Source organism: Pomacea canaliculata, linkage group LG1 (genome assembly GCF_003073045.1).
Source record: "Pomacea canaliculata isolate SZHN2017 linkage group LG1, ASM307304v1, whole genome shotgun sequence".
Classification (NCBI taxonomy): domain Eukaryota; kingdom Metazoa; phylum Mollusca; class Gastropoda; order Architaenioglossa; family Ampullariidae; genus Pomacea; species Pomacea canaliculata.
Genome location: NC_037590.1, coordinates 33,032,065 through 33,049,644, shown reverse-complemented (window position 1 = coordinate 33,049,644; position 17,580 = coordinate 33,032,065). Strand labels below are relative to the sequence as shown.

General features: G+C 42.2%; 1 non-coding gene and 2 pseudogenes across 1 annotated transcript; all 3 read right to left on the bottom strand.

The window, feature by feature from the left end:
- Positions 1-5,445: 5,445 nt before the first annotated feature.
- Positions 5,446-5,656, bottom strand: LOC112553762 (annotated as a pseudogene).
- A 7,179-nt stretch (positions 5,657-12,835) lies between these two features.
- On the bottom strand, positions 12,836-13,020 carry LOC112553778. Its single transcript, XR_003097107.1, has one exon. It is a non-coding gene; the product is annotated as a U2 spliceosomal RNA (small nuclear RNA).
- A 2,503-nt stretch (positions 13,021-15,523) lies between these two features.
- LOC112553783 lies at positions 15,524-15,697 on the bottom strand (annotated as a pseudogene).
- Positions 15,698-17,580: the final 1,883 nt, after the last annotated feature.

Sequence of the window (17,580 nt, the reverse complement as noted above, 5' to 3'; positions counted from 1 at the left end):
ATATGGTGCTGTATATTGAGTTTTGCGGTGGCTGCGACATTTGCTTTTCGAATTATCACATATATTTGAATGTGTTTTTAAAGGAGCTTCGTGTAACGTATATTTGTTTCACGATGAAGAAGGGAAGAAAAGAAAAGTTTACAGATGTGTTATGAGTTATGACATAAGTGTTAGTTTGTCCACGTTTTCATTAAATTTCTCCATGTCTTGAACCACAATCAAGGCAGAGGCAAATTATGTTGGCCCTGTTTTAGTTTAGAGGCCAGTGACTAAGATGACAGCAACTTCCACCCATGACGGCCATCGGCCGTGGGCCGTAATGCATTGTTGCTGACAACACGACAAAAGGGAAAGGGGGCGTGGGTGCGATAGTATCTGGAAGACTCGACGGAATGGACTGGGAATTAAATGGTCGGGGTTTGGAGCAACTGGAGGTGTAGACTGACATTTTTATGAGACAGACGAGTCAGCGGTAAAGTCGCCGTGTGTTTGACCAGACACTTAATTTTCCCATCCCTTCCCATCGGAGTCATTGGACCAAAGAAAGTTTGGACAGTTGGACAGTTGGACCTTAGAGATAGCGATAGTCACTTCATTTCACACCGCACTCTCCTGCCTGTCGCACGCTGTCTTCTAGACTCGAAAAGCCGAGATACGCTGCACTTTGTTATTATGGTAAGTACACTAGTTTTTTATTTATGCTTCTATGATTTTCTGTTTATTGGCAAATAGCATTTGACAAGGCAGGAACATCAATGTCAATGAGAGTGACTAGCGTCTCAAATTGACTGACAATAATGAAGTTTGTGAGAAAAGCTCATAAAGTTTTTAGTCAGCAGGTAAAATGACAATATTAGTACTGTATAACTTTGTATTATGAACTATTACGATTCAGCTAAAATATGCTAAACATTTCTATTTTTATGTCATTGTCACAAAACCTTCTAATCTCCTTAAATATTAAAAGTATTAACACTTACTAGCTAACTAGTCTTTAAAACAGTTGCTTTGTCTTCTAAAACTCAACACGTATTTTACGGCTAGTGACTGATGGGGGTTGAAGTCGACCGAGTTTATGCTTCGTAAAAAGTTGGATGAATTCAAAATTTCTGCTTTAAAGAGTCTGAAGGCGACAGCTCAGTTAAGATATTTGTTTACGTGTAACAGCATGCGTGTGTGTTGTTATTGTGTGTATGTGTGTGTGCGCGCGAGCGGTTTTGCTAAAGGAATAATATAGGAAGGGACTTTCGATAGGTGCTGCGTGTTTGTTATGTAAGTTGATAAAAATGATAACTGATGTGCTCTGCTGTTGGTAGCAGCAAACACTTTTTTAATGAGGTTATTAACGACACTCGATGAAGACTTGTTTAGGCATTTACTTCTTCGCTTCTTCCTCTTTACACGTAGAAGTATAAATCACTTACATAGAGAACATTTCCTTGCACGTCAGTGAGCTTAGTACAAAAGCGCAGCACTTAGAACAAAAAGGCTATTTGATACCACAGTGTTGGGATAGACAGAAGACAATTAGAAGAGGTACTAACGAGATTACGAGAGAAATACGTCTTAGCCTTAGGCAGTTTTAAAAAGGTTATGATTGTATGACACTATTTTACTATTTTTTACTAAATAGAATAGTGTGCGAGATCTTGCAGGCCTTATAAGCAATCTTTTTCAAAGTTTACGCCTTTGCAACGAAGAGGTCTACTTACCCACGGTAGAGTAAAATGTAACGGGTACAATTTCATTCACTTTCTTGCATTCATTACTAGCATGGGTACTGCATTTTGTCCAGGTGATGCCCGTTTGTTTGATAATCTTCCTGTCAAATTTAGTTGAGTTTGGCAAAATGTGTGGATTTCTATCGATGCCAGTGCCATGCGCACCACGCACGTATGCACATACCCCGCACATGCTCTCTGATTTAAATCATGTAGTTGCCGTCAAGGACAAGCACAAATCAGTTATATCTGGTATAAATTATGATATATACATATATAAAAATATTTAAATTGTGTTCGTTCCAGTTACTTGCTAATTCTTACAACGCCTGAGTTGTCATGTATCATCACAAGTCTGGAGCGCAAAAGAGAAAAGAAAGGGCAGCACGAGAAAAAAGCACAGTTACACGTCAAAGAACGCTACAGAGTGTGGGCTTCACCTCTAGAGTTACCGCTACATCTAGTAACTGTAATCAGCCCTCTGATGACTGTGACCAAGCAGGCGAAGCAGCAGCTAAATCCACTGATGTTTATCAGGAAGCTGGAAACAGCGACTGTCTACCAGAGCTCGCTTGTTCAGCAATTGTAAATGACTTATTGACTTGTCCTACTGCTTCAGAGGGGCACAAAGACGAGGGACCAGAAGAGGAATCTCTCCTAACGGAGACGACATCGACTCGTCCTTGTAATGACTTTAATGTCGGACTACTAGAGACAAAAACGACTTCTGCCTATCACATTGAAGAAGCTATTCGACGAGGTCCCGCAAATTTACCAGCATGTTTTCCGGATGATTCTTCGGGACGCTCATTTCCAGTTTCGCTGCTTCAAATTAAATTGAAAAACGGCGAAACTGTACGACGCGACTGGCTAGTTTGGAGTAAAGGTAAACAAGCATTGTTTTGTTTTCCCTGCCGTTTGTTGAGCAGCCAACTAACTGCAAGTCGTTCATCTCTGGCTTCCCCCTACGGATATACTACTGCTCAGAAATGGAAAAAACTACATGAAAAAGTTCCCGAGCACGAAAACAGTATCAGCCATAAAAACTGCTATATTCAGTGGCGTCAACTGGAAAAAAATTTACGGTGTGACACGGGGGTGGACAATCTGTTAATACAGAGCATCAAAAGTAAAACAGAGCAGTGGAAACTAATTCTACAAAGAATTATTGATGTTGTTCTGTTCCTTGGAGAGAGAGGATTGGCCTTCAGAGGAACAGGCCAGCTTATCGGAGATCCATCGAATGGTAATTTCCTTGGTCTATTAGAACTGATTGGTCATTATGACCCTGTGCTTGCAGATCACTTAAACAAAGTGAGGAACTCACAAATAGATCATGAGAGGTTGCAAGTTCACTACCTTTCTTCTGACAACCAGAACGAATTTATTAAATGTTGTGCCAGCAAGGTAACTAGAGCTATTTTAAAGGAATTGGAGGCAGCCAAATACTATTCCATCATTGTTGACGCAACTCCTGACTCGGCACACGTTGAGCAAACTGTCTTCATTCTGCGCTATGTACACTTGAAAGCGTGTACTAATAAATATGAGGTGCAGGAGGCCAGGAGAGATTCATTGAATTTGTTAACTGCAACAAGAAAACTGGAGAAGCAATAGCAGAGCTTATTCGCCATACTCTCCGTAAGCACCACATATCACTGTCAGACTGTCGCGGGCAAGGCTTTGACAACGGCAGCAATATGGCCGGGGCATATAAGGGCGTACAAGCTCTTATACTGAAAGACAATCCTTTAGCGATGTACTCTCCGTGTGCGTGTCACAGTTTAAATTTGTGTGGGGTTCATGCTGCTGAATGTTGTCAGGAAGTGATAACGTTCTTCGGAGCTGTGCAGAAACTGTATACTTTATTTAGCAGCAGCCCTCAAAGATGGGAAATTCTGACAGAAACTATTGGCTGCTCTCTGCACAACTTAGCAAATACACGTTGGTCAGCAAGGTTAGACAGCGTAAAACCATTTGTGGCACACCTTTCAAGATTAAAAAAAGCTCTAGAACTGGTAGAGGAGTTAAATCTTACGGCTGAGACGCGTGCTGATGTGCATGGCATCCACACCTACTTGAATTCTTTCGAATGCATTTTGATGTCATCGATTTGGTTGAAAGTCCTTACGCTAATAAATTTTAGAAGCACTGTGCCTCAAGCCAGAGAGGCCACACTTGATGCCGAGGTTGAAAACATAAAAGGTCTCATTGAAGATTTAACCTGCTTACGAAACAAGTGGGAGTCTATCTTGGTTGAGAGCAAAAATGTTGCTGTCAGCTGTGACGTGGCCGCCTCGTTCTATACGGACGAACGAAGAAAAAAAAGAAAGAAACTATGTCCAGATGGCAAGAGAGTTGATACAGAAGACACTTGCACTCCAGAAGATCATTTCAAGCGCAACGTTTTTTACCGTGTTCTGGACTGTGTCATTGGAAACATGACCTCTCGTTATGACGCTGCCAAGAACCTGGAGACGATGTTTGGGGTGATATGGAAGTACCCAAAAATGAGTGACGAAGAAATATGTAAAAGTGCTAGCATCCTTGCTAAGAAGTATAGCGTTGATGTATCGGGGGAGAACTTGATTAGTGAACTTGAACACTTAAAAGCAATTCATAATGCTAACCTCGGAGATTTATCACTGACACCCTTAGAACTGTTAAATAAATGACACTATCTAAAGATCGACACCCTGTTCACAAATATAACAGTGATTCTTAGAATCTTTTGCACATTGCCAGTTACCGTCGCTCAAGCAGAACGTTCTTTCAGCATTCTGGCCAGAGTAAAGAACGTGTTGCGGTCAACAATGTGCCAAGATCGGTTAAGCAGCTTAGGAGTCCTGGCAGTGGAGTCTCGGCTCGCAAGAACAATCGATTTCGATTGTATTATCGAACTTTTTGCGAGTCGTAAAGCCCGCAAAGCACCACTCGTGTAATTTTAAGGCAATGGGTGCACCCGGTATTGTATGGACCTCTATTACTCGAGCGGACACTGTTGTATTTGTGTAATGCCAGACACCGTTCCTTGTATAGACGGCGAATAGCTATCTTTATCACACCTGCAATAGGCTGTTGGAAACGATTGTTGTACTGTCTTTAGGCTCTAGCCGTTTTTCTAATCTGTCGAGGTTTGGACATCGCTGCTGACGTAACAGTCCTTACTCGGGGGGGGGGGGGGGAGGTCTGTGAAGCGGGGTGCTACAAGTCTGATCCTTTAACACCATTTTTCCTCATTTACTAACCACTCGCATGTAAACAACTTTATGTTCAAGTAGTGATGTAGATCCTAGTGCAGTCTATATTTCGTTACTGAAGGAAGTGTAGACATTGAGATTCGAAATGTAAACATACATTATATACTGAGAAAATAATTTACGATTACAAATACAAGGGGCCCGGAGAGGTCGTCTGTCCCGGGGCCCGGGCTGGCTCTCGGCGGCCCTGACCCCAGGACTCTCTGGTGGGATACCAAGTCAACCGATATAACCCAACTGTGGTCACTATTAATATGCCCTCTCCTGTGTTTTATTGGCGCTTAATTTAAAGCAAAGTCGATGGAATGAGTTGGAGGATGTCAGGTCGTCAACTTCAACCTCTAATTAAATGCTTTCGATTGGGTGACGTCTATTGACTAGGAAGGAATGTGTTTCTTAGACAATCAGAAGTAATAACGTGATTAACTCTCAAATCTGACATTCATTAGTTTTTCTCCCCTGGAGGGGAGTGGGTCAGTCCTGGAGGTACTTCATCACCAGGCTGACCCTTGGTAGAGGTGGAGCAAGTCCCTAACCCTCCGTCATGTTCTCTAAATCAGTGTAATATCGAAGTCCCTAATTGGGGGACGTATCAGATATTACGCTGATAAGAACAATTGTTAATTTTGATCATGATTGTTTTGTACTACGCGGAAAGTTCTCAAAGGAAACGATCGAATCATCACATGCATTTATTCATGGACGAGTTTCTGAATTTAACAACTGATATACGGAAACAGTTGCATTTAGCTTTACATAATATTCAGGTTTAGTAACACAACATAATATTTAAATACTTTTTACTTTAAAATTTCTGCATATCTTTAACATCAAATTATTTCCTTACTGCGGCGGTTATTCTTTATACGTTTTTCGTAGTTTTATTTACATTATTCTTAATACCTTTATTTGAGAATTTCTTTTTGCAAGGATATTTTGCCTTGCGATAGCGTAAAGTGTAAAAGGGAAACAACTCTAGATTTTCAGTAGTGTTAGTATATGGGAAGCTACTCGCTACTAAATTTATCAAATGGCAGGCTAATTATAACAAAAGCATATAAAAATACTCATTTGACCTTATTCATCTTTTTCATTTTATTGTTTTACAAACATTAAGAAATTTTCTTGTAACAGGTATACATAACTGTGCTGAGCCATGGAAATAAAGAAACGCTTGAAAGTACATGTATGTTGAAGGTAAATACAGCTCTCAAACTCACAGAAAGATTTCTAGCCTTAAATTTTCTTTAGCTAAAATAAGATTTTGGTGGTCCACTTTTAGTCTGTCATGATTTTCAACAGTTATAATTAAGAGCAATAGAAGACAGTATTATATGCCAGGAGCAAAACTTAATATATGAATTTTAATTTGGACGATCATTGCTGTGGTAGTGATTATGATGATGACAGTGATGAGCAATATTATTAATGACTAAAACGATGTTGATAATGATTCTTGCATGTTGATAATGATTCTTGCATATTTAGCTCTACAGAACTGCAGATTCTTCAGAAGAGAAAACTCGTATCATCCATTCCCTGGGATTTTTTTTTCCATGTTTGTTTATTCAAACATTAAAAACAAGGGTAAACAAAATATTTACAAGTATGTATAAGTGTCAATAACAAAAAAGTTCCTTTCACATATTCAGAAACTGGGAGACGAAAAGTCTTTGTTCATTCGTTGCTTTCACATATTCTTCTTTCGAGTTGCGTGGGAGGGGGGGGGGTGCGGAGAGGAGGATTTCCCCCTCTCGCACTGTTGCTTTCACATTAGCTTACCCCACAGATCGAGGTAGTGCTCTTCTGGCAAAGTGTCTTTGTCCTTCTTCAATCTTGCGTTGACTCTCGAGGTGAAGGCGTCTGCTATCTGGGGTGGTGATACAATGAGTCTGTGGAGGCGTGCTTTGTTTCTTAGTGTCCATATTGCTTGTTTGTACTCTGTGAGAACGATGGTTGCTGCTGTTTGGGATGCTGTTGATAGGGCGGGTGGGAGGGTGTTGAAGCGTATGCAGGCTAGTGTGGGTGCTGTGTTTGCGAGTTTGTTCAACAGTGTGGCTAGTTGCTTGCGTGTTTGCTGTAGGTGCGTGCAGTGGAAGAGGATGTGTTCTGTTGTTTCGCTTTTGTTCTGGCAGAAGGCGCACATCTTTTGTTTTGTTATGCCTCTGCGGTGTAGGGTGTCTGCGACTGGGAGGATGTCGTGTGCAATTTTGAAAGACGTGTCTACGGTGCATGGGTCTACGTGTTTGTTGCTGAGGTGTTTGAATGTGTTTGCGAAATTTATTCGTGGGAAGGCTTGGAGTACTCTTGGGCGTATAATGCGTTTGGTTAGAAGTGCTTGATATAGAGTTTTCGTTTTCGTGTCTGAGTTCAGACTGAAGTAGGAGTCTGCCGCGAGAAGGTTGTTGAGAGCTGTGCGGCAAGCCTGGTAGAAAGGGGGTATGTCTTCGGTGCTGTGTGGATGCTTGTTGGTGAAGGGGTAGTTGCTGAACCTCCTCCTCAAGTCTAGCCCCAACCATAGGTGGCCGTAATGTGTCCAGTCCTGTTCGTCATTGCCGAACAGTCCTGTCACCCGGGCCAGGATGTGGCTTTCCGTCTTGGAGGGTATGTTCAGCAGGCCTATCCCTCCTTCTTTGGGGTGCAGGTAGAGGGTCTTCCGTTTAATTGGTTCGTGACCATCGTTCCATAGAAAACGGAAGATGGCCCTTTCTATTTGTGTGGTGTAGTGTGGTGGTATTGGTAATACTGAGGATAGGTACCACAGTTTTGACAAGACTGTGGTGTTTATGATGTTGGCTTTTTCATATAGTGAGATGCGGCGGAGTCTGGAGAGATTCAGTGTTGCAGTTATCTTTGTCAGGACTGGGTGCCAAATGTCGTCTTGTGTGACGTCACCGAAAGGCACCCCGTATATTGTCAGTTTGTCCGTCCATGTATTGTCTGGGGGCTTGTCGATGTCTCTCCTCCATTTTCCTATGAGCATGCCTTTTGTTTTTGTTATGTTTAGTTTGGCGCCTGAAGCCTTACTGTACTGGTGGAAGTGTGTTATCACCCTCCTGACTGACTGGTGGTTATTGAGAAAGAAGTTGCTGTCGTCTGCGTATGCAGACACTTTGCACTCCTCCGGTTTGCCCGGTATGGAGATCCCTTTAATGTGTTTGTCTTGTCTTATTTTGATGAGGACAGGTTCAAGGCATAGAATGTACAGCAAGGGAGAAAGGCTGCAGCCTTGTCTGACAGACCTGGTTATTGTGAAAGAGTCGGAGACGTGTTGGTTTACGATGACACTGCTGTGTATGTCTGTGTATATTGTGGATATCCAATGTAAGAAGTGTGTGTTGAAGCCGAAGGCTTGGAGGGTTTGCAGAAGGTATTGGTGTGAGACTCTGTCGAATGCTTTCTCCTGGTCTACTGATAAGATGAGATTTGAGTAGCCTCTATTGTTGCAGTATTCTATTATGTCTCTTATTAGGTGGCAGTTGTTTGTTATAGACCTACCCGGGATTCCGCATGTTTGGTTGCTGTGTATGACTGGGTGGAGGTGTGGTTTGATGCGATTGCAGAGTGTTTTGGTGAGTATTTTGTAGTCTGTGTTGAGGAGTGATATGGGTCTGTAGTTTGTCATGTGTTGGGGGTTGTTGGGGTCTTTGCAGATTAAAGTGATGTAAGATTCTTTTTGCGTTTTTGTCAGGTGACCAGCCTCGTATGTTGCGGTGTATATTTTGATTAGTATGGGTCCAAGGTGTTTGAGGAAGGCTGAGTAGAATTCTTTTGGTAGGCCGTCAGAGCCTGGCGTTTTATTTGGTTTCATGTCCTTGAGGGCCTTTTCTATTTCTGATAAAGTTATTGGTGTGCCTATGTTCTCTGTCGCCTCCCCGTCTATTTGTGGGAGGTCTTGTAAGAGGTGTTTTGGGGTTTCGGGGTCTGTGGTCTCTGCTGTGTATAGTTGTGAATAGAAGGCCTTGAAAGAGAAGTATGTCGCTCGGGTTTGTTCGAAGCTGTCCGTCTTGACCTATGATGTTGGCTATAGTTTTGCGTTAACCTCGTTGGAGTTCCTTTTGGCAGAAGAAGTTACTTGGTGTTTCTGGTGTGGATCCTAGCGGTGTTCTAGCTCGGATTTGAGCGCCTGTTGTTTTCTCCGCTTGTAGTTGTTGCAGTCTGTTTTTGATGGTGTTCATTCCAGCAAAGTTTTTGTGTTGTTCTAGTATTCGATATTGTGCACTGAGGGCTCTAATTTCCTTGTTTCTGGCTTTTGCTTTGCGTTTGCTGTGTTGGATTGTTATGTCTTTGATTCTTTCTTTTAGTCGGTCCCACCAGTCTAGGAGGGAGGGGCCTTGTAGCTTGGTTAGTGAGGCGAAGTGTAGCAGGATGTTGATTTTATTGATATAGTCTGTGTCTTGCAAGAGTGATGTATTAAATTTCCGGAAGCTCTTACCTACGTTGGTTTGTGTCGTTTGTGAGAGTTCTATTTGTACATAGTCGTGGTCGGAAAAAGGGCGCACTATGTGTTCGGCCGTTAGTGCGTGTTGGGCTAGGCTGTGAGAGATGAAGATTTTGTCAAGTCTACAGCCTACCTGGGAGCTATGCCATGTAACGCTCGTCGTGTTGGGGTGCAGGAGTCTGTATGCGTCTACAAGTCTATGGTCCCTTACCGCTGCCGATAGTTCGGCGTGACCGACCTTGCTTGTCTCTGGGTTCCCCCCCTATTTTGTCTAATGTGGAGTTAGCGATGCAGTTGAAATCTCCAGCGAGGATTTGCGGGTGAGATGTGGCTAAAAGTGGGTATAAATCTTTGAAGAAATGTTTACGCTCGCGCAGGTCGTTGGGGGCGTAAATGTTGGTGATTTGCATCGTGCATGCGTTGATCGTTACTGTGACTGTTATGTACCTACCGAGGAAATCTGTCTGAAAGTGGTGTATTTCTGTATTTAGTTTGTTGTTTATGAACAGGGCTGCCCCCTTACCTCTTGGAGTGGTGAGCGACCATATTATTTTGCCGTCGAGTTTCTGGGCGATCTCGTTTCCTATCTGCAGGGAATCTATGTGTGTTTCCTGAAGTAAGAGGATGTCTATGTTGTGTTTCTGTATGTGTTGGTGAAGTGCGTTGATTTTGTGGTCGTGTCGGAGTCCTCTGCAGTTGAGGGTTGATATGCGCATGGTCGCCGTTTGTGTTACGAGGTGGAGTGTGATGATGGTGTACAGTGTGGCGAAGTGCATGGTGTTCTAGTGCTGGGCGATTTGTGTTGTGTTGTGTGGAAGGTACTCACTGCGAGGTTGGAGGTTGTCGCGCCAGTCATTGAAAGCAGGGGCCGTTGTTGGCGTCTAGACCAAGTAGAGTTATTGTCCACATAGGTGCGGTGACGACAGTTATCCAAAAGGAAGTAAAACACAGGAACACACAGGTGCGATAGTCTTCCTCTGAAATCTCTTCCACTGTTGTAGCGTTGAATGAGGGGCACTTTTGAAACAGGTAACACATGTTATTGCCACATAGTGTCGTCATCGTCGATCATTGTGGCGTCCTCGTCCGGGCGGTGGCGCGTCTCCTTGCTGCGTTTGCTGGGTTCTGTGTCTGTCGTTACGTTGTCGATGTAAGTCCTTTTAGGCACAGAACCCCTCGGGGGCCGCGTTGATGGCGTTTCTTGGGGGGTTGTAGTGGAGCCTTCCTGGCGGGGATTTGTCGTGGTAGGGGTAAGCGGTGAGGGTGCAGGTGGTGGAGGGGGAGGTGGTGGTGGGGGTGGGGGTGCTGGCTTTCTTGGCTGGCTGGGTCGGAGGTCTAGAGTAGATTCGTCTGGCTGGTTCGAAGGGTTTTGAGCCCTCGAGGCAGGCTTAGCTTGGACTTTGCCGAGGACCGTGAGAGTCGGCGTGGTGTTTGGCCCTTTGTCGTCTTGCCCGGGGGTGGTTTTGCTCTCATTTTGGGCATGCTGTTCTTTCTCTGTATGTGGCATCTGTTTTGAGGGCTGGCTGTCTTGCCATTATACCGCCTTAGTTGCTGGCTCAGCATAAAACACCAATTTCACCCCACCCCTCTGATCATAGAGTTGATTGTTGTTTGGGTTTTTGTTAAAAAAAAAAATGAAAGTGAAATTTTTCAGTTGATTTGAGCCTGGTGGTAGTCCATGTTTGATTTTATTTGTTTTTGTTCACTTCTAGATTTAACAGCTGCTGAACATGATAACATCTAGCATGCCTGCATAGGGAAACCTATGTCTGCTTTAATAATAATAATAAGTCGATTTGTAATGCGCAGGTATCCATTCCGAAGAATGCTCATTGCGCAGAAAAAAACAAAAGAAGAAAAAATAAATTGAACAAATATATAAAACACCAGGAAAGTTAAAAATATAGACAGAAGTGTTTCTTGGTAGTTTAAGACTGGTTTGAAAGTAAATCCTCCCTTCTGACAGCCTGTCCCCTCTTTAATGTTATCACGCCATATCTTTTACTTACCCAGCTGACGCCCTCCCTCCACATACCCCAGGACTCTTTGGTGGGATGCCAAGTCAACCGATATAACCCAACTGTGGTCACTATTGATGTGCACGCCCAAATATGCCCTCACATCACTGTGTTTTATTGGTGCTTAAATTAAAGCAAAGTCGATGGAATCAGTTGGAGGATGTCAGGTCGCCCACTTCAACCTCTAATTAAATGCTTTCGATTGGGTGACGTCCATTGACTAGGAATGAATGTGTTAGGTAATCAGAAGTAATAACGTGATTAACTCTCAAATCTCACATTCATTAGTTTTTCTCCCCTGAAGGGGAGTGGGTCAGTCCTGGAGGCGTATCTTTTATTCCTGAACGATGAAGCAACTTCGGAAGCCTTCGGAAGCGTGACGTCAGCGACCTTGCACACTTCCCTTCTAAGCCAACCTCCGCTTCACTCTTTGAAAGCTATGAAACTTGTTCTGGGGGACTAATTCTACAATTTTTAAATACTGTGAAGTAATAAATAAAGTGAATTGCGACAGGCAAAATAGCTCAAGGCCTTAAACTGATGACAGGTCAAAGTAAAATCAATGAGGACCCATGCAACACAAGCGAGACGATGTTTCTACAAGTACGTTAGATTGCAAAGCTTCGTAAGCTTCGCCTGTGTAGTCTAGTGGTTAAGTGTGAGGCCTGATGTTTGAAAGTAGGTGTGTTCGAAACTTGGGGTGGCGATCGTTTTCATTTTGCTTTGGAATGTTTTTCGTTCTCTAATATGATCAATTTTCTATCAAGCCTTTCATTAAAACCTGTTGATTGCCCAGAGAAGTCGTGTAATCAAGCTGCGTATAGTCTTAAAAGTGATTTAATGTTCTCAAATGTTCTTTACTCAATTTTGTAGAAGATTCAACAGCATTAAATAATTGCTGATAAACCACTATGGTATTCCGCCTAAATTCATAAATAAATAAATTTTACTTTCATAAGTTTTAGATTCAAAAATATAAGTATCACATCAAACGAAAAACATTCCAAAGCGAAATAAAAAACGATCGCCACCCCAAGTTTCGAACACACCTACTCTCAAACATCAGGCCTCACACTTAACCACTAGACTACACAGGCGAAGCTTACGAAGCTTTGCAATCTAACGTACTTGTAGAAACATCGTCTCGCTTGTGTTGCATGGGTCCTCATTGATTTTACTTTGACCTGTCATCAGTTTAAGGCCTTGAGCTATTTTGCCTGTCGCAATTCACTTTATTTATTACTTCACAGTATTTAAAAATTGTAGAATTAGTCCCCCAGAACAAGTTTCATAGCTTTCAAAGAGTGAAGCGGAGGTTGGCTTAGAAGGGAAGTGTGCAAGGTCGCTGACGTCACGCTTCCGAAGGCTTCCGAAGTTGCTTCATCGTTCAGGAATAAAAGATACGCGTCCTGGAGGTACTTCATCACCAGGCTGACCCTTGGCAGAGGTGGAGCAAGTCCCTAACCCTCCGTCATGTTCTCTAAATCAGTGTAATATCGAAGTCCCCAAGTGGGGGACGTATCAGATATTAGACTGATAAGAACAATTTTTACATTTATTGCACTACGCGGTGAAATTTTATAATACAAAACCAGATCACAAAATCAATTTAATCCTGGACGAGCTTCTTACTACAACAACTGAAACACGGAAACAGTTGCATTTAGCTTTACATAATATTCAGGTTTAGTAACACAACATAATATTTAAATACTTTTTACTTTTAAATTTCTGCATATCTGTAACAGCAATTTATTTCCTAACTGCGGCTGTTATTCTTTATATTTTTTCGTAGTTTTATTTACATTATTCTTAATACCTTTATGTGAGAATTACTTTTTGCAAGGATATTTTGCCTTGCGATAGCGTAAAGTGTAGAAGGGAAACAACTCTAGATTTTCAGTAGTGTTAGTATATGGGAAGCAGCTCGCTACTAAATTTATGAAATGGCAGGCTAATTATAACAAAAGCATATAAAAATACTCATTTGATCTTATTCTGGACCAGGAGCGATGTTTTACTTTGCTACTTACTCTCAGGATACATTTACTGCTATCACTGTACAAAGTTTTATTTGCTTAGAACGGTATCAGCATGAACCTATATACGTCCCTGGTGTCAGGAAATAATTCCATGATGATGATGCTTAATCTGTGTATGTGAAGGAGAAATGGGGAATGACAGAATAACCCTGAATACTTTCATTCTTTATATTGCTGGAGAATGCAGCTTTCAGGACTTTGTGAAATAAAGTACATTGTGTCACCCTATACCATAATGCAACAGATCTCAGAAAATATCGGCAGGGATGTAAATGGTGGCAGCTTTTTAATTTGTTAGCATGGACATATATATAAAGTATATAAAGTATATAATGTCGTGTGTGAGAGTTCTATTTGTACATAGTCGTGGTCGGAAAAAGGGCACACTATGTTAGGGGTGAGCGGTGAGGGTGGAGGTGTTGGAGGGGGAGGTGGGGTGGTGGTGGGGGTGGGGGTGCTGGCTTTCTTGGCTGGCTGGGTCGGAGGTCTAGAGTAGAGTCGTCTGGCTGGTTCGAAGGGGTTTGAGCCCTCGAGGCAGGCTTAGCTTGGACTGTGCCGAGGACCGTGAGAGTCGGCGTGGTGCTTGGCCCTTTGTCGTCTCGCCCGGGGGTGGTTTTGCTGTGGCCAGTGGGTCCGGTCGCTGGTCTGTATTGTTTTCTGACATCGGGACAGTCTCGTCTGGTGTGTCCCGGCCGTCCGCATACCAGACAGGTTGACGCTCTGCCTTTAACTGTCACTAGCATGTTGGGAGTATGTCCTGGTACGGCGATCATGGTGGGGATTTTCCCCATGTTCTTTCTCTGCATCTCGACCTTCAGGTATCTTGTCCCCTTGTCGCTGCCGTCCTCGTCTCTCTCCGTCTGAATTTCTTTGACTCTCCCTATTTGCTCGAAGCCCATAGTGAGGAAAGTGTTTTGGATATACGGTGGGACCCAGTGGATCCTTATCTCCACCACTGCGCAGTCCGCGTGTTCTACATGTGCCGTGACGCCTTGTGGAAGTGTCATGGGGCTGGCCTCAAGGACTGTCGGTACGAACTCTGGTCTTGAAAGAGTGACATTGACTAGGCGAGGGTTTTCACCCTTCCACAAGCCGACTATCTCGGCTTTTGGTACTCCGGACGCTATCAAGACGGCGACGATGGCTTCCCTTCTAGTGAGGAGGGCGTGTCGGCCTGACAGATGCAGCTGGATCGTTGATCTTTTCAGGAGATCATCGATATGTTCATCGTTGAGGGTGAAGGAAACTTCTCCCACCTCCGAGAGAGGGATGAAGCCGCCTGGTGGTCTTGTTGCTGAGGTGGTGTCGTTGCCGCCGGTGACAATCTGCGAGTACAAGGAAGGCATGTCTGGAAGATATCAGTGCTGAGACAAAGAGCCCTGACTGGGACGCTGCTGTGTGGCTGACTCCTCTTGCTGTCGTGGAGTCGCCTCTCTACCACCTACTCAAGTGTATCCGGCCTTAAAAGGCCACGATATCGCAAAAAAACTTACTGAAAATTCGAAGAACAGATATACTACACTTTGATCTTAGCCAAAAGGCCGAGAATCCCTGGGATGCCTCAAAGATGAGACACTTATTGCTCAAGTGCTGAGATTTTCTATCTCTGTAGGTAATCTAATAATAATAAAGTTAATTTATAATGTGCTTCACTGTATGTGCATACATCTATGCATACATATGTGCACACCCACGCACACACATATGAGCATTTACATTTTGGACAGCATATCTGTGAAGATGGAAATATTTACATTCATTAAAACTGAATTGATTAAGGCATTAACATTGCAATTTCTATTGCAAATACCAGTAATGAATAGTGACTTCGCAGGATGAGGTGAAGTCTCAGGACTGCCCATTTGTGATTGGAGCAACAGCTCAAACTGCACAGGGGAGAGAACTTGCATGGCAGTTTGTGAAGGACAACTTTTGTGAACTTCACAGGAGGTATTCCTCAACCACACTCTTTGCAAGACTTATCAAAAGTAATAACGTGATTAACTCTCAAATCTGACATTCATTAGTTTTTTCCCCTTGAGGGAAGTGGGTCAGTCCTGGAGGTACTTCATCACCAGTCCGACCCTTGGCAGAGGTGGAGCAAGTCCCTAACCCTCCGTCATGTTCTCTCAATCAGTGTAATTACGAAGTCCCCAAGTGGGGGACGTATCGGATATTACGCTGATGAGAACAAGTTTTTAAATTTATTAATGATCGCTCGCGATGGCGCATACGTACATCGATGTACCTACTGCAGAAATTTACGAACTGTCAAATTGAATAATTGAAACACGGAAACATTTGCATTTAGCTTTACATAATATTCAGGTTTAGTAAGACAACATAATATTTAAATACTTTTTACTTTAAAATTTCTGCATATCTGTAACAGCAAATTATTTCCTTACTGCGGCTGTTATTCTTTATACTTTTTTCGTAGTTTTATTTACATTAATCTTTATACCTTTATGTGAGAATTACTTTTTGCAAGGATCTTTTGCTTTGCGATAGCGTAAAGTGTAAAAGGGAAACAACTCTAGATTTTCAGTAGTGTTAGTACATGGGAAGCAGCTCGCTACTAAATTTATGAAATGGCAGGCTAATTATAACAAAAGCATATAAAAATACTCATTTGACCTTATTCATCTTTTTCATTTTATTGTTTTACAAACTTCAAGAAATTTTCTTGTAACAGGTATACATAACTGTGCTGAACCATTGAAATAAAGAAACGCTTGAAAGTACATGTATGTTGAAGGTAAATACAGCTCTCAAACTCACAGAAAGATTTCTAGCCTTAAATTTTCTTTAGCTAAAATAAGATTTTGGTGTCTACTTTTAGTCTGTAATGATTTTAAAAAGTTATAATTAAGAGCAATAGAAGACAGTATTATATGCCAGGAGCAAAACTTAATATATGAATTTTAATTTGGACGATCATTGCTGTGGTAGTGATTATGATGATGACAGTGATGAGCAATGTTATTAATGACTAAAATGATGTTCATAATGATTCTTGCATATTTAGCTCTACAGAACTGCAGATTCTTCAGAAGAGAAAACTCGTATCATCCATTCCCTGGGATTTTTTTTTTTCCATGTTTGTTTATTCAAACATTAAAAACAAGGGTAAACAAAATATTTACAAGTATGTATAAGTGTCAATAACAAAGTTCCTTTCACATATTCAGAAACTGGGAGACGAAAAGTCTTTGTTCATTCGTTGCTTTCACATATTCTTCTTTCGAGTTGCGTGGGGGGTGGGGGGGGGTGCGGAGAGGAGGATTTCCCCCTCTCGCACTGTTGCTTTCACATTAGCTTACCCCACAGATCGAGGTAGTGCTCTTCTTGCAAAGTGTCTTTGTCCTTCTTCAATCTTGCGTTGACTCTCGAGGTGAAGGCGTCTGCTATCTGGGGTGGTGATACAATGAGTCTGTGGAGGCGTGCTTTCTCCTTTTCTTTTTTTTTACAATTATAACATACAAATATTCATGGCCTTTATCTAGTCTATTCAAGTCCACTTTTGTTTTACATTTTCATATCAATAAAGACTGTGATATGCTGGAATGTGGTGAAGTTTCTTCATAATTGTGATGTAAGTGATTGTATCTCATTACATATCTCTCTTTCCTCAATTGCTGCCATGTTGAAAAATGTCTTGGGCACAGATTTTTCTGCTCAACATCATGGATGAGTGTTTTAAGACTACAAAAATAAGGGCTGAAATGCAGAAATAAATGTGCTTCTAGATTTAACAGCTGCAAAACATGATAACATCTAGCATGCCTGCATAGGGAGACCTATGTCTGCTTTAATAATAATAATAAGTCGATTTGTAATGCGCAGGTATCCATTCCGAAGAATGCTCATTGCGCAGAAAAAAACAAAAGAAGAAAAAATAAAGTGAACAAATATATAAAACACCAGGAAAGTAAAAAATATAGACAGAAGTGTGTCTTGATAGTTTAAGACTGGTTTGAAAGTAAATCCTCCCTTCTGACAGCCTGTCCCCTCTTTAATGTTATCACGCCATATCTTTTACTTACCCAGCTGACGCCCTCCCTCCACATACCCCAGGACTCTTTGGTGGGATGCCAA